The following is a 23,598-nucleotide window of genomic DNA, read 5'->3' as shown; positions in this document are numbered from 1 at the left end:
GATGTTCAAGTTGCCGAACCAACCCATGATGCAGCCAGTCAGTATGCTCTCTACTGTGCACCTGTAGAAGTTCGAGAGAGTCCTCCTTGACATACCGACACTGTAATCTTCTCAGGCAGTAGAGACGCTGATGTGCCTTCTCTATAATTGCATCAGTGTGCTGGGACCAGGAAAGATCTTCGGAAATATGCATGCCCAGGAATTTGAAGTTTTTTATCCTTTCCACCATCGATATAAACAGGATTGTGGGTCTCTATCCTACCCCTTCCAAAGTCCACAATCAGTTCCTTGGTTTTGCTGATGTTGAGAGCCAGGTTATTGTGCTGGCACCATTTGGTCAATCAGTTGATCTCACTTCTATACTCTGACTCATCACCATTACGGATTCATCCCTCAACAGTGGTGTCGTCGGTGAACTTGATGATGGAGCTCACACTGTGTCCGGCTACACAGTCATGAGTATAGAGTGAGTACAGCAGGGGGCTGAGCACGCAGCCTTGAGGTGCTCCTGTGCTGATTGTTATCGAGGATGACACGTTTCCACCAATACGGACAGACTGTGGTCTGTGGATAAGGAAGTCAAGGATCCAATTGCAAAGGGATGCGCAGAGACCCAGATCTGAGAGCTTGGTAACCAGCTTTTTTTTTTTTTTTTTTTTTTTTTTTTTAAATCAAAAATATTTATTCACATATTAAAATAGTATTGACAATACAATAAAACAAAACACCACCATAATACAAGACGAGCTAAACAATTATATTGCAATCCTTGTCAAGGATACATTCAACCCCTCTCGGTGCCCAGCGGTCCCGGAACTCCCTCAGGGTGCCCGTAGACAGGGCGTATTCCCTTTCCATCCGCACCCGGGCACGGACGTATCCCCGGAAAAGGGGCAGGCAGCCGGCTCGGGTAGAGCCCTCCACCGTCTGGCGCCGTGACTCGCGGATGGCCAGCTTGGCCATGCCCAGGAGCAACCCAACCAGCACATCTTCAGCCCTACCCTCTCCCCTACGCACAGGGTGTCCAAAGATGAGGATGGTGGGTGAAAAATGCAGCCAGAAGGCAAGGAGCAGCCCCTTTAGGTATTGAAACAGTGGCTGCAGCCTCACGCACTCCATGTACACGTGGTACACAGACTCTTCCAGCCCGCAAAAGTGGCAGGCGGCTGGCGAGTCTGTGAACCGCGAGAGAAACAGGTTGCAGGGAACACCTCAGTGCAATACCCTCCACCCCAGGTCCCCAATGTAGAGGGGGAGAATCCCTGCGTAGAGGGACCCCCACCGGGGGCCCCCCTCGCGACCGGAAGGGAACACCGACCGCCACTTGGTGTCCGGACGGTGGACCAGGGCGAGGAAGTGCAGGGTGTGGAGGAGGAGCCTGTACAGGACACGCCTCCCTGCGTCTCGGAGGGAGACGAAGGGTGTCGAGGAAAGGCGGCTCAAATTGTGTGGGACCGGCTCCCGGGATGGATTACGGCGCCTTGGTCCGATGAGTACTTCCGGCTGAGCGGGGGCTTGCTCAACCATCAGTACTCCACACGTTTGAGCCCCCCGGTCACCCGATGGGGCGGGACAGGGACCGGCTGCTCTCAAGCCCGGGCCGTCACCCTCCGCCGGTGGAGGTGGGGCCTGGTCAATGGTAACCAGCTTGGAGGGAATGATGGTATTAAACGCTGAGCTGTAGTCTAAGAACAACAGACTGACATATGCGTTTTTGTTGTCCAAGTGGTCCAGAGCGGAGTGGAGGGCCAGCGAGATCGCATCCACCGTTGATCTGTTGTGGCGGTATGCGAACTGCAGAGGGTCGAGGTTCTTGTCGAATTAGGAGTTGATATGCGCCATAATCAACCTCTCAAAGCACTTCATCACCACAGATGTTAGTGCCACTGGTCGATAGTCATTGAGGCACGTCACCTTGCTCTTCTTGGGCACCAGTATTATTGATGCCCTTTTAAAGCAGGTGGGAACCTCAGACCTCAGAAGTGAGAAGTTGAAAATGTCCGTAAAAGCGCCAGCCAGTTGGTCTGCACAGGTTTTGAGAACACGACAGGGTACACCATCAGGTCCAGGTGCTTTCCGAGGGTTCACCCCTCTGAAGGATTTTCTGACGTCGGCCTCTATGACTGTGACTGAAATACCATCACGGCAAATGGGGGCTCGGGAAGGCACATCAGTATTCTCCCTGTCAAAGCGAGCGTAGAACACATTGAGCTCGTCAGGGAGTGATGCTTCGCTGACATTTGAGCTGCCTCCTGATTTCGCTTTGTAGGAGGTGATGGCATTCAAGCCCCGCCACAGCTGCTGAACATCTGTCTCATCCTCCAGCTTGGAGCAGGTCCCTTTTGGCCTTTTTGATGGCCTTACCAAGGTCGTATCTGGACTTCTTGTAGACCTCTGCATCTCCAGACCTGAATGCCCGGGATCTGGTCTGTGGAAGAGTGCGGAGCTCATGGTTCATCCAAGGCTTCTGGCTAGGAAACACTCGGAAGTTTTTGTTGGGACGCAGCCCTCCACACATTTCCTAATGAAGTCTGTAACGACTGTGGCGTATTCATTCAGATCCGTTGCCGAGTCCTTGAACATTGCCCAATCTACAGACTCCAAACAGTCCTGGAGTTGTTCCTCTGCCTCCCCCAACCAGCTCTGTGCAGTCCTCACCTCTGGGGGTGCGCTCTTCAATTGCTGCCTGTGGGCAGGAAGAAGCAACACCGCAGTATGGTCGGATTTACCAAAGTGAGGATGAAGGATAGAGCGATAGGCATCCTTGATGGTCATGTAGCACTGGTTGAGGGTGTTTGGTCCTCTGGTGTTGCAGGAGACATGTTGATGGATGTTAGGGAGCGATTTCTTCAGGTTGGCTTTGTTGAAATCCCCGGCAATGGTGGTAAATGCCTCGGGGTAAGCCGTCTAGTGCTTGTTCCCCCAGTGCCAGGTGTACATCTGCCTGGGGTGAGATGTAGACCGCGGTCAGGATGATGGAGGTGAAATCCCTCGTTTAGTAGAAGGGGTGGCACTTCATCGAGGTGTGGAGAGCAGGAGTTAGATAGGACTGCCACGTCTGAGCACCACACAGAGGTGACCATGAGGCAGACACCCCTTCCTCTCCCTTTCACAGATGCCAGTGTACGGTCCATGCGATGGATGGAGAAACCTTCATACTGGACTGCTGAGTCTGGGGAGCTGGCGGTGAGCCAGGTCTCTGTGAAACAGAATAGAGAGCATTCCCTCAGCTCCCTTTGGTAAAGCAGCCTTGCGCTTAAGTCCTCCACCTTGTTTTCAAGGGATTGTACATTGGCAAAGGATGGTAGGGAGAGGGGGCTGAAGTCCCCTGCGCTTCAGTCTTACTTGTAGTCCTGCCCGACGACCACATTTCCGTACTCCATGAAGGCCTCCTCGGTGTTTACAGATACAGTACTTGCGAGTCTCCACGAGGTCGGGGATTCCCCTGCGATCGGAAATTCCCTTACAGTCGGCACCTCCAGTTCCGTTGCTGCTGGGAGATCCTGCCCGACGGCCTCGATTCCGGATTCCATGAAGGCCTCCCTGGTGTTTACAGGTACAGTACTTACTTTACCTGCGTGCCTCCGCGAGGTCGGGGAATCCCCTCTGATCGGGAATGCCCTCACAGTTGCTACCTCCGGGAGATCGCAGTAGCGCTAATGCATTTAAATGCGTTAGCAGCTCGCTACTTGCATCGCTCGTTTCTGCAGGTTCTTTAATACAGGTGAGCTCAGAAATACTATATTTGAAGATTTTCTGTTGTGCTGGCAAAATGTTGCTGCAGATAGGAGCCATCTTGGATTTAAAAAAATGTATTACAAATCCAAAATATGTGGCAATAAGCTTGCAAATTGAACAATTTAATCACTATTTAAGGAAATTGTGTTATAGAATGCCCAATATTATGGTTGAATTAGTTGTAGTGGCATTGAATCGTCAAGAGTGTTCCTTTTGTTGTAGGTCATGTGGTAAATTCAGGCTTAGTCCCTCTTATAATTATGGTTATGCCAAGATTGGAATAGAAGGCTTTAGAGATACAATGTGGAAAAAGATCTTTTGGCCCACCAAGTCTGCACCGACCAATGAAGAAGGGTTTCGGCCCGAAACATCGCCTACTTCCTTCGCTCCATAGATGCTGCTGCACCCGCTGAGTTTCTCCAGCATTTTTGTGTACCTGCACCGACCAATGATCACCCCGTACACTAACATGATCCTACGCAGTAGGGACACATTTTTGCAACTTACTGAATCCAATAACATATAAACCTGTACATCTTTGGAATATTGGAGGAAATTGGAGTGCCTACATAATATGAACAAGGCATACCCTGTCCTCGTTAAGGATGAGAGCATACCTTCTGCCCAACCTCTCCTCTATGTGGTCCTTGTCACTACCATGTGACCACCTAGCCAAACTGTCCAAAGCCATGCTCCGCAGTCAGAACCTTCAGGTCCAAAGGTGGTTGAGATAATCAATGATGGTTAGTGTCCAGAGTGGAAACTCACCAAACTTCCAACCCTCAAGCTATGGCCACCAGGAACACCTCATTAGTACAAGATATAACAAATCATGATGCAGGAAAGCTATTGGTGAGCACTGTACCATGAAAAGTACCAGTGCAAGATGTATCAAAGAGTATTCTACTTGCTCCAAACAGTTTAATCTGATGACTCTAATTAGCTATTGCTGAAATCAGAAGTGAGTTCTTTAATTTTCTTTGTGATCGATAAATATCTGGTGATATTGATAGTCGTTTGATGACAGACCCTCAGCCCATTGATCGGATTGCTGAACTGTTTAGAACTAAATACACAGAGGTCAGTATAAAAGGTTGCTAATATTCTTACATATTCTTACATATGTTTAGTGCTGGCAAACCAAAGAAAAGTTCTTGTCTTCGGGTCTAAAATTAAAAAGACTCGTATGAGGAAAGACAGTATTTAAAGCACGTGTTTGATTTTCATCTTCGCAGTTCCTTTCAACATTAATTGGGTGTATTAAATGTAATGAGCTCTTAAGCAAGGCAGGAGACAGTATATTGTGCAGAAGTCTACAACAAAACACTCCAGAGCCTTGAAATGTCATCTGCATTTATACAAGCGAGCATTAATGTTGTCTGTTTACAGCAAGAAAGAACATGATCCACTTGCAGATGCCTGTTATAATCACTCTCAATAACTCAAAGGAAAGACAACAGATTCTGCATATTTAAAATCAAACACAAGCATCTGGAAAGAAAATTGAACAGCTTCTGCGAAAACCATCAACAGTCTGGCACATTTTCAATCAGGCAGTAAATATCTTTTTGTGACGATAGACACAAAATGCTGGAGTAACTCGGCGAGACAGACATCTCTGGAGAGTGAGAGTCGGGGGAGAGGGAATCTAGAGATATGGAAGGGTAGGGTGAGAAAACGACAGATCAAAGCAGATGTTGATTAAGGAAATGTAGAATGGTTGACGAAGGTGACCACAAAGCATACAATCAGAAAAAATAATCAGGACAGTGAAACCTGTCACAGAACTAGGGTGGAGGAGGGACAAAGAGCGAGGGAAAGCAAGGGTTACTTGAAGTTGGAGAAATCAATATTCTTACCGCAGGTTGTAAGCTGCCCAAGCGAAATATGAAATATTTTCTTGTTTTCTGTGTCCCTCAGTTAATATTATCCCCACTTCTCTACAATCATGATGATCAAAGCTTATGGTGTGCTCTTGGCATTCTGAATGATGCTTCTGTGATGTGTAGACACTTGCACAGTTAAATGAAGTGGCATCTGCCAGCTTTAGACTCACAGAAAACAACAACAAACTTCTCCATTGAGGTCACCAAATTTAAATGAAAGGCTGCCACTTCAATATCTAACTGAGGATTCTGTTTACCTGAAGGTAGACAAAAATGCTGGAGAAAATCAGCTGGAGAGGCAGCATCTATGGAGGGAAGGAATAGGTGACGTCTTTTCCTTCGCTCCATAGATGCTGCCTCACCCGCTGAGTTTCTCCAGCATTTTTGTCTACCTTCGATTTTTCCAGCATCTGCAGTTCTTTCTTAAATATTCTGTATACCTGGATTGCCTATGAAGACTCTTCCTAGCTAAGGAGAAATGGAGTTTACAAGAATGATCCCAGGAATGAGTGGGTCAACACATTATGAGCATTTGACGGCACTGGGCCTGTACTTGCTGGAGTTTAGAAGAATGAGGGGCAGACCTCATTCATTACAGAACTACAGAATAGTGAAAGGCTTGGACAGAGTGGATGTGGAGAGGATGTTTCCACTAGTGGGAGACTCTAGGAGTAGAGGTCTTAGCCTCAGAATTAAAGGACCTTCATTTAGAAAGATGAGGAGGAATTTTTTTAGTCAGATGGTGGTGGATCTGTGCAATTCGTTGCCACAGAAGACTGTGGAGGTCAAGTCAGTGGATATATTTAAGGCAGAGATAGATAGATTGTTGATTAGTACAGGTGTCCAAGGTTTTGGGGAGAAGACAGGAGAATGGGGTTAGGAGGAAGTGATAGATCAGCCTTGATTGAATGGCGGAGTAGACTTGATGGGCTGGATGACCTAATTCTGCTCCTATCTCTTATGATCTTATGAGTTTCCAGATCCAGCCCACCTTTCCGCTTCTACTGGGCCTCGTCCAACATATCTTTCCATGGGGCACTTGATGCTTGCTGACTCATACTGGCACCCGTGAAACAAGTCCTCATTTAAATTTGCATCCTTATTGTTTGTTTTATCTATTGAGTACTGTGTCTGAAGAAGGGTCTCGACCCGAGAACGTCACGCATTCCTTCTCCCCAGACATGTTGCCTGTCCCGCTGAGTTACTGCAGCAGTTTGTGTCTATCTTCAGTGTTTACGGACCTGTTGTGCTGCTGCTAGTAAGAATTTTATTGATCCGTTTCGGTACATATTGTCACATAAATACTTGTGAATCTTGACTTTCACTGTCAAATCCTGCATTGTCCCTTTCCTGTCTACCTCTGTGATTTCTCCCAACCTTACTACCCTTCAATGTATCTGTGCCCTTCTAATTCTGGCCTCTTGTGCCATCCTCTTTTTACTTATTCCATCACTTGCAGATGTCTTTTTTACTCAGTTCAGTTTAGTTTATTGTCACATGTGCCGAGGTAGTGAAAAGCAGTGCTAGCCGGTCAGTGGAAAGATAATACGATTACAATCGAATCATTCACAGTACTACAGATACATAATAATGGAATAACATTTAACGCAAAATAAAGCCAGTAAAGATATTCCAAGGGTCACCAATGAGGTAGATAGTAGTTCAGGACTGCTCTCTGGTTGCGTTAGGATGGTTCAGTTGCCTGATAACATCAACTATCATTTCACCACATTCGAGAATTCTCCATTTTCTTCCATTGAAATACATTTAGAGCTTCGACCAAGGTATCAACGGTAATTTCTCTTTGCGTGATTTGGTTCAATTTAGTTTGATAACACTGTGGTGAAATGCCTGGGAATATTAGATTTTGCTTTTCTTGATTGTGTCATATAAATTGCATAGCAAAGAAAGGCACCATATTTATTTTGAAAGATGGAAGGTATTGCGGACTGTAGGAATAACAGAGTTTGAGATTCCTTTGCTGTTGCATGTACTAAATGTGAAAGGTAGCAGCACACGTCTTGATTCTGCTGCTAAAATGTTCGTTCCATTGTCATGAGAAGAAATAGTAATCAACAAGGTAAGTTTCAGAGAGACACAAAGACCTGCAGATGCTGAAATCGTGCATAGAATGCAAAGTGCAGGAGCAAATCAGTGAGTCAGGCAGCATCGCTGGAGAACCTGGGTTGGGATGATGTCCTTCAGACTGATTGTAGTAGGGGAGAGGGAGAAAGCTGGTGGCCTTGGCGATCCATTTCAACCAATACCTGTTGCATGCCTCAGCCCCTCTGAACCAGTTCCCCAGCACCTTCAGGTAAACAGACCTTATGGTGAAGTGGATGGAAGATCGGTTGGGCCTGTTTCCAAAAAGCATGCCCTTGCTCTTCCTGCTGTTTACTCTGCACCATGTGCCAACTCAAACTGGTCGCAGATGCTGATCAATCTGCAGACTGACTGTAGATCTGACCAAAAGTGGGCAACATCATCCATATGTAGGGAGGATTTGGTCTGAGTGCCCCCACTGTCTGTCAATGTCATCTCTCTCATGCTCTTTTCCTTCCCGATGGATTCATCAAAGAGTTCCATGCAACACACAAGACGGGGGTGTGGGCAACCCTGCCTAACGCCAGATTTGATGGGGAAGCTATCCATTTACCACCCTTTGATTTGGTCTGCATTGCAGATATCAGGTTCAGAGTTGTCTCTGCTTGGATTAGACAATTCCCAGGGATTGTTCAAAGGAATACAAAGCAAGTCAAGTCAAGAGAGTTTATTGTCATGTGACCCAGATAGGACAATTAAATTCTTGCATTGCTGCAGCACAACAGGATATTGTAGTCATAAATACAGATCAAATCAGTGTGTCCATATACCATAGAATATATATATACACACATCAGTAAACAGATAAAGTGCAATAGGTTGTTATAGTTCAGAGTTTGTTTGAAGTTGTGTTTAATAATCTGATGGCTGTGGGGAAGAATCTGTTCCTCTAACTGGATGTTGCAGATTTCAGGCTCCTGTACCTTCTACCCAATGGCAACAGAGAGATGAGTGTGTGGCCAGGATGGTGTGGGTCCTTGATGATGCTGGCAGCCTTTTTGAGGAAGCGACTGTGATAGATCCCCTCGATGGTAGGGAGGTCAGAAACGATGATGGACTTTTTGCAGCCTTTTCTGCTCCTGGACGCTCAGGTTGCCGTACCAAGCCACGATGCAACCGGTCAGCATGCTCTCTACTGTGCACCTGTAGAAGTTCGAGAGAGTCCTCCTTGTCATACCGACTCTCCGTGATCTTTTCAGGAAGTAGAGGCGCTGATGTGCTTTCTTTATGATTGCATCAGTGTTCTGGGACCAGGAGAGATCTTCGGAAATATGCACGCCCAGTAATTTAAAGTTCTTGACCCTTTCCACCATCGACCCGTTGATATAAACGGGACTGTGGGACCTCATCCTACCCCTTCCGAAGTCCATAATCAGTTCCTTGGTTTTGCTGGTGTTGAGAGCCAGGTTATTGTGCTGGCACCATTTGGTCAATCGGTCGATCTCACTTCTATTCTCTGACTCATCCACATCATACAAACTATAGGGTACACCTCACATTTGAATTGTGCTTACTTGTTATACATCATTTTGCCCTACTTGCAGAAGAGTACTGGGATATTTTAAATTTGAAATACACATTTATTAAAGCACCCAGGTGTGTCCCAGTTCTGGTTTGCATGTAAGTAAATAATTATGCAGCTGAGAATTCTGATCTTCCTGGCCCTGAAGGAAAATAAAACATATTAATCGTTTAGACCTGTTCATATCCCTGGCTGTCATAGTGAAATTGCAGTCCCACTTATAAATGTGTCTGTATAAAACAAGACCCAGACAGCTTTGGGAAAAACATGCCAAAATAAAAACTCCCTATCCTTTGACTCAAACAGAACCTGATCCATCAATGGTGTCCAGTATACCCAGTAATGGGGTGCTCTGGATTTCTACAAGAGTGGAGCAGAGCACTATCAGTCAGTCAAATCCCCTAAGGAAGGAATCTAATTCTTTGTAACAGATTACCCCTTACATAGCGCAATGGGGATTCTGTGAGGATGTAAGGCTGGAGGGGCTTATTTCAGTATGAATGAATAACTGTACTTTCAGAATTACATTTGTACATTTATAACCCTGTGAGCACACAACAAAACTAAACCAATGGTTAGCTGAGAATGTGCAGAGATGTTCAATCAAAGAGAAAATATTTGAGTAGGTATAAAATAATCACATCAGAAGTGAATAGGAGTAGGTACTGTATCAGATTTAATTGTAGGCAGAAATTTTTACTCCCCGATTGTACAGAAGAGCAAAGTAAAAATTGATTGTGAATTGGTGAGGCATTGACAGCAAAACCCTAATCTCAATGTCTGAAGAAAAAGAGCCATTGAGAGTTGTACAAGGTAGATTTTGGGCAGATTTTGTTGATATGATGTGCTTAAATTCTATTAGTCTTCATCACTTCCACGCAGTTGCTGGAGTTCCTACTTGGGAATGATACCAAAATTGAATTGGTAGTAGTGATAAATAAGTTATATTATAATTAAAGGGCCTCATGAAGGAAATGGGGGAGGCATTACTAGAATGACACACCTCCTTGAAATCTGTGATTGTTTCTATGAATTGCAATATATCCCAAGTGATACCAATATAAAAAATAAGCAGCAAATCAAAATCAGGCTCTTGGAACGGTTATAGCTTTTTAATTTTATTTCAGTTTTAGGGAACTCAATAATAGGAATCATTGTAGTTGCATGGTATGGTGGCTTGAAAGAGTAGAGGTTATTATGAAAAAACTGCATGATTTCTGGGAAGGAGATTCAAGATGTTGGGTTCAATGGCTGAATATTATCAGTGGATTATGTAAATATAATATAAACTATTTCCTCTGATTAGATGCTGCCCAAATTATTGCAAAATATAGTTGCGTTTTGTGTAACTGTGGATGATATTAGGTTGGAATATGGAATCAGATGCTTTTGTGAATCAAATGTGAACTTGAACTTGTTTAGAAGGAAGATGATCATTAAAGACACCAGTTCTGATGAGGCTGATCACTGGAAGAGTTTGCAGTTTCTTCAGCTATTTGCTGCTTTCAACCATTTTGATAAATGATCTGGGTAAAAGAATCTGGGCAATAATCCACATATTTGTTGATAACATAAGTTCGACAGAATATACAGTACACAGATGAAGCCAAGTAAGTTGGGGTATTTGGCTCAAGGATGGTGAGTAAGTGATGTTTTGATGCATTTGGACAGGTGTATTCGAGCTTTGTGTTGGACTTCCTGTTCCATGCTGCTGAGTGGGAATAGATTTGTGGGTTAAAGTTCATGAAATATATTACCAGCTGTAGCAAAAACAAGAAGAAAATTTTGATGCACAACATAAACACCTAAACATAAAACTAGAAGTGCAATTGCACAAGACCCTGAAGTGAAAATACTGTAACTGGTTTTGGTTACTTCACAATTAAATGGATATCATTAGCCTGGAAATGGACAGTTAAAGGCCATTTGATTAATAACTAGTCTTATTAGCTATGCCTCAGCGTAGCACCAATTTTTCTGAATTAGAAGATTGAGAGTTCAAGATCCATTTCAAAGATTTGGCAAAATAACTGGGCCAACATTTTGTGTAGCAAGGAACTGCAGATGCTTGTTTAAACCAAAGGTAGACATTATAAGCTGGAGTAAGAAAAGGAGTAGGTGATGTTCCGGGCCGTGACAGTAGTAGTGAAGTTGGAGATGGTATCAAACAGGAAATTAGAAATGCGTGCGACAAAGGCAAAACCGTTATAAAGGGTGACTTCAATCTACATATAGATTGGGTGAATCAAATTGGCAGGGGTGCTGAGGAAGAGGATTTTTTGGAATGTATGCGGGATAGTTATCTAAATCAACATGTAGAGGAACCAACGAGAGAGCAGGCTATTTTAGACTGGGTATTGAGTAATGAGGAAGGGTTAGTTAGCAGTCTTGTTGTACGTGCCCCCTTGGGCAAGAGTGACCATAATATGGTTGAGTTCTTCATTAGGATGGAGAGTGACATTGTTAATTCAGAAACAATGGTTCTGAACTTAAAGAAAGGTAACTTTGAGGGTATGAGACGTGAATTGGCCAAGATTGACTGGCAATTAATTCTAAAAGGGTTGACGGTGGATATGCAATGGAAGACATTTAAAGACTGCATGGATGAACTACAAAAATTGTTCATCCCAGTTTGGCAAAAGAATAAATCAGGGAAGGTAGTGCATCCGTGGATAACAAGAGAAATCAGGGATAGTATCAAAGCGAAGGATGATGCGTACAAATTAGCCAGAAAAAGCAGCATACCGGAGGACTGGGAGAAATTCAGAGACCAGCAGAGGAGGACAAAGGGCTTAATTAGGAAAGGTAAAATAGATTATGAAAGAAAACTGGCAGGGAACATAAAAACTGACTGCAAAAGTTTTTTATAGATATGTGAAAAGACAGAGATTAGTTAAAACAAATGTAGGTCCCTTGCAGTCAGAAACGGGTGAGTTGATCATGGGGAACAAGGATATGGCGGACCAATTGAATAACTACTTTGGTTCCGTCTTCACTAAGGAAGACATAAATAATCTGCCGGAAATAGCAGGGGACCGCGGGTCAAAGGAGTTGGAGGAATTGAGTGAAATCCAGGTTAGCCGGGAAGTGGTGTTGGGTAAATTAAATGGATTAAAGGCCGATAAATCCCCAGGGCCAGATAGGCTGCATCCCAGAGTACTTAAGGAAGTAGCTCCAGAAATAGTGGATGCATTAGTAATAATCTTTCAAAACTCTTTAGATTCTGGAGTAGTTCCTGAGGATTGGCGGGTAGCAAACATAACCCCACTTTTTAAGAAGGGAGGGAGAGAGAAAACGGGGAATTACAGACCAGTTAGTCTAACATCGGTAGTGGGGAAACTGCTAGAGTCAGTTATTAAAGATGGGATAGCAGCACATTTGGAAAGTGGTGAAATCATTGGACAAAGTCAGCATGGATTTACAAAAGGTAAATCATGTCTGACGAATCTTATAGAATTTTTCGAGGATGTAACTAGTAGCGTGGATAGGGGAGAACCAGTGGATGTGGTGTATCTGGACTTCCAGAAGGCTTTCGACACGGTCCCACATAAGAGATTAGTTTACAAACTTAAAGCACACGGCATTGGGGGTTCAGTATTGATGTGGATAGAGAACTGGCTGGCAAACAGGAAGCAAAGAGTAGTAGTAAACGGGTCCTTTTCACAATGGCAGGCAGTGACTAGTGGGGTACCGCAAGGCTCAGTGCTGGGACCCCAGCTATTTACAATATATATTAATGATCTGGATGAGGGAATTGAAGGCAATATCTCCAAGTTTGCGGATGACACTAAGCTGGGGGGCAGTGTTAGCTGTGAGGAGGATGCTAGGAGACTGCAAGGTGACTTGGATAGGCTGGGTGAGTGGGCAAATGTTTGGCAGATGCAGTATAATGTGGATAAATGTGAGGTTATCCATTTTGGTGGCAAAAACAGGAAAGCAGACTATTATCTAAATGGTGGCCGACTAGGAAAAGGGGAGATGCAGCGAGACCTGGGTGTCATGGTACACCAGTCATTGAAAGTGGGCATGCAGGTGCAGCAGGCAGTGAAGAAAGCAAATGGTATGTTAGCTTTCATAGCAAAAGGATTTGAGTATAGGAGCAGGGAGGTTCTACTGCAGTTGTACAGGGTCTTGGTGAGACCACACCTGGAGTATTGCGTACAGTTTTGGTCTCCAAATCTGAGGAAGGACATTATTGCCATAGAGGGAGTGCAGAGAAGGTTCACCAGACTGATTCCTGGGATGTCAGGACTGTCTTATGAAGAAAGACTGGATAGACTTGGTTTATACTCTCTAGAATTTAGGAGATTGAGAGGGGATCTTATAGAAACTTACAAAATTCTTAAGGGGTTGGACAGGCTAGATGCAGGAAGATTGCTCCCGATGTTGGGGAAGTCCAGGACAAGGGGTCACAGCTTAAGGATAAGGGGGAAATCCTTTAAAACCGAGATGAGAAGAACTTTTTTCACACAGAGAGTGGTGAATCTCTGGAACTCCCTGCCACAGAGGGTAGTCGAGGCCAGTTCATTGGCTATATTTAAGAGGGAGTTAGATGTGGCCCTTGTGGCTAAGGGGGTCAGAGGGTATGGAGAGAAGGCAGGTACGGGATACTGAGTTGGATGATCAGCCATGATCATATTGAATGGCGGTGCAGGCTCGAAGGGCCGAATGGCCTACTCCTGCACCTAATTTCTATGTTTCTATGTTTCTATGTGACCATTCTTCAGTCTTGGAGCCAGGGGAAAGGGAAACGAGAGATATACTGTAGATGGTGAGATAGAGGGATATAGAACAAATGAATGAAAGATGTGCAAACAAGTAACAATGGCCAAGGAAACCATCCATATTCGCTGTTAGCTGTGTGAAAACTACATACAGATGGAGGAAAAGATTGTTGCGGTGGGGGAGGATGGGAACGAAGGTGAGGTCTCTGTTGCGGACAGACTGTTCTGTATCCGACAGAGGTCAGGGGGGAATATGGTGAAGACACGACACGATGGTGAAGTCTGTATGACTCGTTTTCATCTAGCCCACAACTAACAATGGACTATTTACTTGATCATTGTTACTTTTTTGCATATCTTTCATTCATTTGTTCCATATTTCTCTATCACACCGTCTATATCTCTCTTTTCCCTTTCCCCTGACTCTCAGTCTAAAGAAGAAGAAGAAGAAGAAGAAGAAGAAGAAGAAGAAGAAGAAGAAGAAGACCCGAAACACCACCTATTCCTTTTCTCCGGAGATGCTATCTGATCCACTGAGTTACTCCAGCTTTGAGTGTCTAACTTGGGCCAACATTTCTCTGAGCGCATGCTGCAGTGTCATGGGAGCCTTCTGTGGAATGTGCTATTAAAGCAAGAACACATGAACCCTCTCTGTTTGACATTAAAAATCCAATGACAAATTTAGCAATAGAGTTCTCTCCAGTGTCTTGGCCAACATGCTTTCTTCTAGCAGTATTAAAAACACATATTATTTGATCATAATTACATTGCTGCACATGGGGCTGTATTTAAGCCACTTCATTAGCTGTTATGGTCATGAAAGGCTGTATATAAATACAAATCTTTCTTTTTCAATGGGCTTTTAGATATCACTTTAATTATTGGGGATTGTGGGTGTTTTACTCTTGAAAAGCAGTACAATGGTGATATGAAGAGATTAGTTCTGTCTGAGTGAATGGATTATTTGAGCCAGAGAGGCATGCGATGTTTCGGGGTTTTGGTACAAAAGCACATTTAGGCTTGCTGCCAGAAAGTACTTTTATTCTCAGAGAGTCATCTAACTCTACATTAGGTCGCCTTTGAATGTGTCAAATGGTTGGCATGTGTTTAAAGGGAGGTAGATTGAGTAATTGGCTTTCCAAAAGTTATAGAATATGGAGAATAAGGAGGTGGGTGGTGGTTCGTAATACTATCTGTATCAGTTACTATAAGCTCCTGGAATACGCACTGGTTTTCCAGGAGGGGGGGGGGGGAGGAGGGGGAGGGGAGAAGGGTGGGAGGCAGAAGATGAATTTCCTGAGTTTATTCCCTTATATTATATTCTGCTTTTTGTCCTCTTTATGTTTTTATGTTTGGTCTATTGATGCTGCGCACAAAATTTCAATTTCAAATAAGTCAGGCTTGACAATCCAAGATGTCTTTCCTGGATTCCATCTTTTAGTTTATTTTGGAGATACAGCACGGAAACAGGCCCTTTGGCCCACCGAGTCTGGACCGGCCAGCAATTAACACTATCCCACCCACTAGGGACAATTTACATTCATACCAAGCCAATTTACCTACATACCAGTCTTTGGTGTGTGCGGGGAAACCGAAGATCCCAGAGTAAACCCACGCAGTCATGGGGAGAACGTACAAACTCCATACAGACAGCACCCGTAGTTTGGATCGAACCCAGGTCTCCGGTGCTGCAAGCGCTGTAAGGCAGCAACTCCACTGTTGCACCACTGTGCCGCCCTTGTTGTTAGTAAAAGAAAATAGTGAAAGAGACTTATCTCATTCTGAAGCTACAATAACTATTTAGTTTGGAGATACAGCATGGAAATCGGCCCTTTCACCCACCGATTCCATGGTGACCAACAATAAACGCCCTTTAATGCCAATGCTATGTATTTCCCATTTCTCACTCCCTACACACTAAGGGCAATTTACAGGTGCCAATTCACCTACAAACCCACCTGTCTTTGGGATGTGGAAGGAAACCAGAGTACCTGAAGGAAACCAGAGTACCTGAAGGAAACTGGAGCACCTGGAGGGAACCCATGTAGTCACAGGAAGAACATGGAAACTCCACACAGACACCACCCAAGGTCGGGATCAAACTTGGATCACTGACGCTGTGAAGCTGTAACGCTACCAGCTGTGCCACTGTTCTTACTCAGTTCAAATCAAATGTGCACCTCATGAATAGTGCTGCAGTAGGTAGAGCCATTACGTCACAGCTCCAGGGATCTGGGTTCAATCCCAACCTCTTGCTTTCTGTGTGGGCAGCTTGCACGCTTTCCCAGTGGCCCTGTGTGCTCCAATTTCCTCCAAAGATGTGTGGTCAGTAGGTATATTTCTCCTAATATGTGAGTGATTGGAGTGACTTGTTGTGCATTTGAGGAAGAACAATTACTGGGAGATGTGGGGGAATGCATATGATGGGTGACACAGAGAGCTGGCTTAGACTTGGTCAAATGTCTCTGCCGTATCATAAGGAAATGCGTGATCCCATTGTGTGACACATTACTGAAATTGGATCAATGAGTTTATCATTGCTATTATCAGACAAAACCATAAGACGTATGAGCAGAATTAGGTGATTTGCCCCATCAAGTCTAATCCACCACTCAATCATGGCTGATCTATTTTTCTCTCTCAACCCCGTTTTTTTTTTTTTGCCTTATCCCTGTAATCTTTGATGCCCTTACCAATCAAAAACCTATTAATCTTCACTTTAAAAATACCTAACTCCCTGGCTTTACCTCTCCCTGCCACTAAACTTTTCTTGACTTCTGCTCTTTTATTTTTGGCAATTTGTTCTTCCCCCAGATGTAATAATTATACTATTGGTGTACATTCCTCAAAGCCAAACTGTGGACTTCCTTAGCTACATTTCTCCACCACCCTATCTCATTACTCCTTTACGATATTGCCTGAGGTTATCTCCCTGTGGCCACATAGGTTTCTACTGGGTGCTCCGGTTTCCTCCGACACCCCAAGGACGTGCAAAACCTGAGGAGAATTTCAGGAAAATGGCCCAAAATGTGGTCATTGCGGTAACATTAGGCAATACCATAAAGGAGTAAAGAGTTAAGATGGTGGAGTAATGTAACTAGGGAATTCTGCAGTTTGTATCAGTGGGGCCTGGGCCTCAATAGTTATTAAAAAGATCAAATAAATAAGCCTAGGGCAGAAAAAAAGATCAGTGGTAGGGAAAGGTAAAGCTGGGGAGTTTAGCAACAATGATTAGAACTTTAAAATCAATACATTGCTTCAGTAAGGAGCCAGTTTAGGTTAGTAGGAGAAGATTTTTGTTGACTTAAACTGGAAGAGTTATTAAGGGGTTAATTGGATTTGGGGTGATGAGTATATAATTGGCAAAAAAATTGCAGAAAGGAGCAGAAGGTCAGTTTCATGGGAAAATTCAGAAAATTCGCAAGCGGAGATTGGAGAGAAAGTAGCAAAGGATGTGATTTCAAGGGTTGCAACTTGTGGTCCAACTTTTTTGTCTATGCGATGGGGAAGGGACAGAGTAGTTGAATAGTTATCAGTGAAGGAGAGTCTTTGCCTTCTCTCTGTCTCTTCCTCTGCATCAGTGCTGATGTGGATATAGCATCATCCCTCTGATTACTGCTGATGTCTCTGCACCTGCAAACCACTCACCCAGCTTGACTGCAGAACTTCAAGACCAACCCAGGCCAAAAAACCTTCTGGGTCAAGCAGAAGGTGCACAGCCTTTTCAGCAAAGCACCACCACAAACATCTGATTTGGCTGTTCAATTTTGCAAAGGTCTTTGAGATTAGGCCTTCAAAATTATCTTTGGCTCCTGAGCAGCAGTTTGTAACTAAGATGAAAGCAGCGTCAGCAGGGAAACCGTGCCTCACATGAATGCTGTTGGTGAGCTACAGGGACTGACCCTGGTGCAACCCTTCATTTATTGAAGGGCAGGACAAGGCGAGGTGTCAGCCATTTGGTAGTTCTGCTAATGGACGAGGAAGCGGGAGCACCTCTGATGGTTTGAGCAGGGGCCGTGTTTTGGACTGCAGAATATTTGCGGAGTCAGGGGTGGAGGATTCTTGTTTCTCTTGCCTCTACACAGACTTGAGGGATTCCGGTATTCCTTTTGGCACTTGATGATTGTGGCAGCAACAGGCCACAGACTTTACCCCAAAGCCTCAATGCCATTGAATGGGATTATACTTTCATGAGGTTAAATAAATGTCCCTGGGCTGAGGGCAGGTTCACTGGTTGGACGGGTGCCAGCGACAACCGACACTCATGGTACTGAGTGAGGTCTGCGCATTGTTGGTGCTCAGGGGAGCTGTGACAGTCAGTTAAGTGTTGGGAAATTTCAATCCAGATTTGCTTAATTAAGGTGCTGACCATGTTTCCTAAGCATTGCATTTGGAGAGCTTAGACATCACAGAGAACATGAGCCCAAGATCTAACATTATATGTCAAAATCCAGTGCACCAAGTTGTTGACTTTATAGCTTCTGCTTTTAAAAAAATAAATAAGCAATCTTAAATATAAGACAAAGACAGAAGGAACTGCAGATGCCAGAATCATGAGCAAAATGAAAAGGGTTGGGGCAATACCATTGCAGGCAACATCTGTGGAGGGAATGGACAGGCAACATTTCATGTCAGAACCCTCCTTCATACTGGAGATGTGCTATGTCCCAAAACCTCCATTACCTCCCCAGATATTGCCTGCCTGCTGAATTATTCCAGCAATTTGTGCTTTGCTCAATCCTAAATGGGTTTTTTTCTAAAATAAATGCAGCTTTGGTAAGTGGTGATTGAACTTAGCCAATAAACAATCTAAGTTCTATTTTGTCAAGAAATCTAACAAAATTACAGTCATTCAGATTAAGACATTTGGTCAGGATAAGCATTGAAATTGTAACAGCCAGTGGCATTTTGGGCATATAACAATATCAGATTCAGTCATTACTTGCCAACTGTTCGTGAGCTCACAATCAAGGCTGAGGGAAAAATACAATATATGTTTTTTCTTTCAGGTAAGTGCTCTGCCTCAGGTGCCTCCCTGCTAATCTTTCAAATAAATAACAATTTGATGAAGGATAACTACCAAAGTATTTTATTTCTGTTGAACTGCAAGACGATCTTTGTAATATTTCAGTATTATTTTCTCTCAACCAGAAATGTTAGGTTCTTTCTCCTTATCAGTTAGACATCTTATCCCAAATGTTTACTTAATAAAATTGATAGTCTAACGTTTTTCTCATTAAACTAAATGTTCAATAATAAATTCCTGGTTATAGCTGCCAGACACAAATTATTGGGAAAGTCCAAATGGTGCAACAAACCACAAGAATGGAGTTGCAAAAGTTTGTTCCTGTCTGGAAGAGTACTTGAATAGCAACAGCATAGAAGGCTACATACCCAGTGCTGTGAAATGGGATCTGTATCATAAGGTCATAAGTGATAGGAATAGAATTAGGCCATTCAGCCCATCAAGTCTACTCCACCATTCACTCATGGCTGATCTATCTCTCCCTCCTAACCCCATTCTCCTGCCTTCTCCCCATAATCTTTGACACCCTATCTGTATAGATAGGAATTGGTGGTTGGCAGGGACATGTTGGGCTGACGGCCTAGTTCTATACTGCATGACTCCATGAATTTATAATGGGAGCAATGCAGTAAAATGTACACACGTGGATAAGGGGTAAACAACTCAGTCTTGACTACAGTAGATTAGCACAATCCAACCAAAATTTACCAATGATTCCAGAATTAAAAATAATATATAATCCAAACTATTAGTAATTTCCATGAAATATTTAAACCTTATTTAGCATATTTAAACATTTTGCCTGATGTTTTGTGTTTAATTTTACTTTATTTAACCATCTTGACCTCCTAAAATTGTATAGTCTCCTACACTGCATGCCTACATCTTTGCTGACTATTAATACTGAGAGCAATTTAGTTAATATTTCCTTATATTTTAACTGATTTCTTTGACCTATATTGATTTGTTATGGTTAACTAAAGGTCATCAATGTATATTAAAAATTTAACAATCGCAGTCACTCTGAAGTATGCCCCGTCTATTTATGCCCAAAGGCTGGTTAGAACTGCTTCAACGTGTGTGCTTTTGCTTGGTTTTTAGTGATACAAGAGGCAATGCTAGCCTGTTATCTGATGGAGTTTCAGTCAATTGATGGCAGTCAATAGGCAAGTCTATATAGCAAACAGTAAACCTTTTCACTGTCTCTCGCTCTCTGTGTAATTCAGTGAATTAGGGTGAACAAAGAATGTTCTCATTACCAGGTGCTGAGAGATGCTGAACTGATAAGAAAAGCCTTTTATCGTACTATTAGAAAACTGGACACATTTTAAGAGTTAGAAATTCTTTCATCTCGTCTGCATTAATTCAGACATTTTGAACAATTTTGTGATCATTGTGTTTTGATCTTCAGTGGTATACTATAATGAGTAACACGTTTTTTCATTTTCTATGCAATCTGCTTCCTTTCTCCGCAATGCTTTTTTTTCTTCTAGCAGTCCACATGCCCCTTTGGCACTTTAAAGTAAAAAGGATCCGTCTTCCTTTGGTCGCCTGATTACATTGTGGCGACTTCAAGAAGTGTGCTCGATTGTAGGAGCACAAGCCACAAACTGCAGAGTGTGCTGCCCCCACCTGAATATATTGGGGGGAGGGGCAGAACTAGTCTCATGGATCAAGCAAGAAAATGAGACCAAAGCTGACACTTTGTAATTGAGCAAAATTCCCCTTAACTCGGGAGAAAGCAAAGCATATTAGCTTCCCTTCCTGTCGTCTCTTCGTTACTGAATATACACGACATGCGGTGTTTGTTGATTGATTCAGTTACAAAGTTTAGATTCCTGAAGTGAGACAGAAGACATCCCGGTGGACAGGGAACAATGAGTGCTAATTAAAGGGCTTCTGAAAATGTACATCTGAATTCAGGGAGAATTAAATAATAGTGGAAGAAGGGATTTTTTTTTCACTCTGCATCATGCATATGCAAGCAACGTCCTGAGTAAGGACTGGCTGTGCGCGTCAGATGAGCAGTACAAAAGATCGAGGCTACCAGAAACAGCTGTATTTCAATGCAAGTTGAACAATCGCAGCAACAGCAGCAGCAGCACCACCACAGCCATGTTTGGCAGGATCAGAAGTATTTCTTCCAATAACAAAGTTTATTGTGTTTGATATAGTCTGCAGCTGCCGAGAGGTATGAGAGTTACTCTATTCTGTCGCTTGTTTCTGTTATGCTGGGACTGTAACATGAATAAAAGTGGAGAATTCTGCTGGTTGATGCAGCTAGAGAGAAGATCCTGACAGCTAACCTCGAGGGCCGGAAAATCTTGATAGGACTGTTAACAAATGTCATGAAATGATTCATTTATTTTCAGAAGCTGTTAGTAGTTAGCTCTTTGTCCAGCTCTGTGAATCATGCTGCTTTTATTTGTGGAGCTAAGAAGTTAGTGACTTCCTAATTCTTTTTTTTCCTATAATCTGTGTTATTTCTGTGAATATCTAGCTACTTGAGACTGCTTTTCATATTACATATGCTAAATATGTTTTTTTTTAAATAGGCAGTAAAAGTATATAAACTATTATTCATGAAATTGTCTTAAAATTTGTATTATGTAGCAGATTTTTTGATTTGTAGCCAGTATAAACTGAGTCTGTGGAAGGGTTTCGGCCCGATAGATGCTGCTGCACCCGCTGAGTTGCTCCAGCATTTTTGTGTACATTAAATTCACAGTATCTACATTGAAGTTATACTTTATTTAGATGAATACATCAGTGTTAGCTTGAAGCTTAGCGTTTTGAGCTCGTGATACAGTAAAGTGCCTGATAGAGTAATACAACTAATGCCTGGATCCAGCCTGCAAACTGCCTGACATAGATTTTGTTTGTTCAGTTACCTAAGTTTGCATGCAAATTTACTGCAGGCCCCCAGATTGATCTTTAAAGTTCCTAATTACATTCCCTGGACCAGTTTAGTCAATCTGGAAGCTACCAACAGAGTTCAATAAAATATTTAAGTGCCATAAGTCTAGAATAAGAATTAAAATTGCTTCAAACAGACAACCGTACTCACTTTAATCATTTTATGGTGCTTCACTAAATTATGATAAAAGGGCAGATGACTGGGTAAAAAGGAAAATAAATGACATTATTCAAAAGAATAATGTTCTCAAAAGTCTCGAAAGTCTCAAAAGAATAATGTTAGTTGGAAACACAAGAAACTGCAAATGCTGGAATCTTGAGCAAAACATAAAGTGCTAGAGGAAATCAGTAGGTCAGGCAGCATCTGCGGATAGAATAGTGGATGTTTCAGGTCGGGACTCTTCTTCAGAATAGTGTTCTAGTGATTTATACATTTGGTCAAAAAATAACTTTTGAGGGGATCGTTGGGAAGTTGTTTGGGAAGAACATGCTGGAATATGTCATACCAGGCACATGACCTCAGCATCCAAACTTTCTTTACACCTATTTTAATACCATTGGCATTCAATGGGCAGACACTGGGGCTTATTATGAGTATTGGTTAAAGGGAAGAATTCCTGGAAACTCACTGATTTTCTCAACTTCTCAATTTACCAGAGAAACGTTTAACAATACAACTTTGGTAGTTCTGTGGGGGGGGGGGGGGGGGGGTGTACTTTTGTGAGGTAATTCACTATCAACTGTTACTAATCTGTATATTGAGTTTTTAAAATGCACGCACATTACCAGTTGCTTCTTGTGTGGGTGCAAGGTTGTAATATTTGTGTGATTTTTCAAACTGAAGCAAGGGGAGTCATTCCACATTGGATCCATTCAGCTGTCACAGATTTAAAGTAAAAATCTTCAGATTTGTTTTGCCAGAGATGAGACAGATTGAATCATTTTGCTCATCCTAAGGCAGTATTAGCACTGCAGCAGGATTCCTGGCACTTTGGAACAAGTGTTTGGAGCGAGCTATTCCCAAAGTGCCAATTAATAATGGTGGATCCAGTATGATCCAGGAGTCGGGGGATATGGGGAGAAGGCAGGAACGGGATACTGATTGGGGATGATCAGCCATGATCATATTGAATGGCGGTGCTGGCTCGAAGGGCCAAATGGCCTACTCCTGCACCTATTGTCTATTGTCTATGATGTGATAATGAATAATGATCAAGGAATAGGAGTGGATATATGTTTCTTGAACCATTGTATAAATAATCCCATTCCATAATTTCAGTTGGGAATTACAGTGGGAAAACTCAAAATGCATCTCAATCCACAAAATGAGAATCTGACAGAGAATTGATAATTCACTCAACCTACTTGCTCAGTATTCCAAATGGGTACCAGTAACATTATTCAGTATTCTTCTCCCATATTGTGACACGTTTTCTCATTCAAAACACAAAGTGCCAGAGGAACTCAATGGGTCAGGCACCATCAATGGAGGGAATGGACAGACGATGTGTTTTGGGTCGGGACCCCTCTTTAGACTGTAGGAGTCTGAACATGGTCGAACAGCAGGTTCGGGGAGTAGTAAGAAAATTTCGCAAAACTCCATTGGAGAGAGGAGGGGGAGGATTCTGAAGAAATGTCTCCTGTCCATTCCCTCCACAGATGCTATCTGACCCTCTAAGTTCT

At 43.1% G+C, this 23,598-nt stretch overlaps 1 protein-coding gene across 3 annotated transcripts in view; it reads left to right on the top strand.

Annotated features, from left to right (window-relative positions):
* The window catches only part of sulf1 (sulfatase 1), a 379,294-nt gene that overhangs the window by 71,052 nt on the left and 284,644 nt on the right, over window positions 1–23,598 (top strand). For 2 of the 3 annotated variants that reach the window (XM_033019349.1, XM_033019347.1), the window contains exon 1: window positions 20,662–21,190. The exons of the other annotated variant lie outside the window; for it this stretch is intronic. The gene's annotated coding sequence lies outside the window, so the exon portion shown is untranslated. Of the gene's footprint in view, window positions 1–20,661; window positions 21,191–23,598 lie in introns of those variants that run through there. 3 annotated transcript variants of the gene reach the window in all.

This window comes from Amblyraja radiata, chromosome 4 (assembly GCF_010909765.2).
Source record: "Amblyraja radiata isolate CabotCenter1 chromosome 4, sAmbRad1.1.pri, whole genome shotgun sequence".
Lineage (NCBI taxonomy): Eukaryota > Metazoa > Chordata > Chondrichthyes > Rajiformes > Rajidae > Amblyraja > Amblyraja radiata.
Note: the sequence above shows the minus strand (reverse complement) of the source record. Positions and strands in the feature narration are given on the sequence as shown.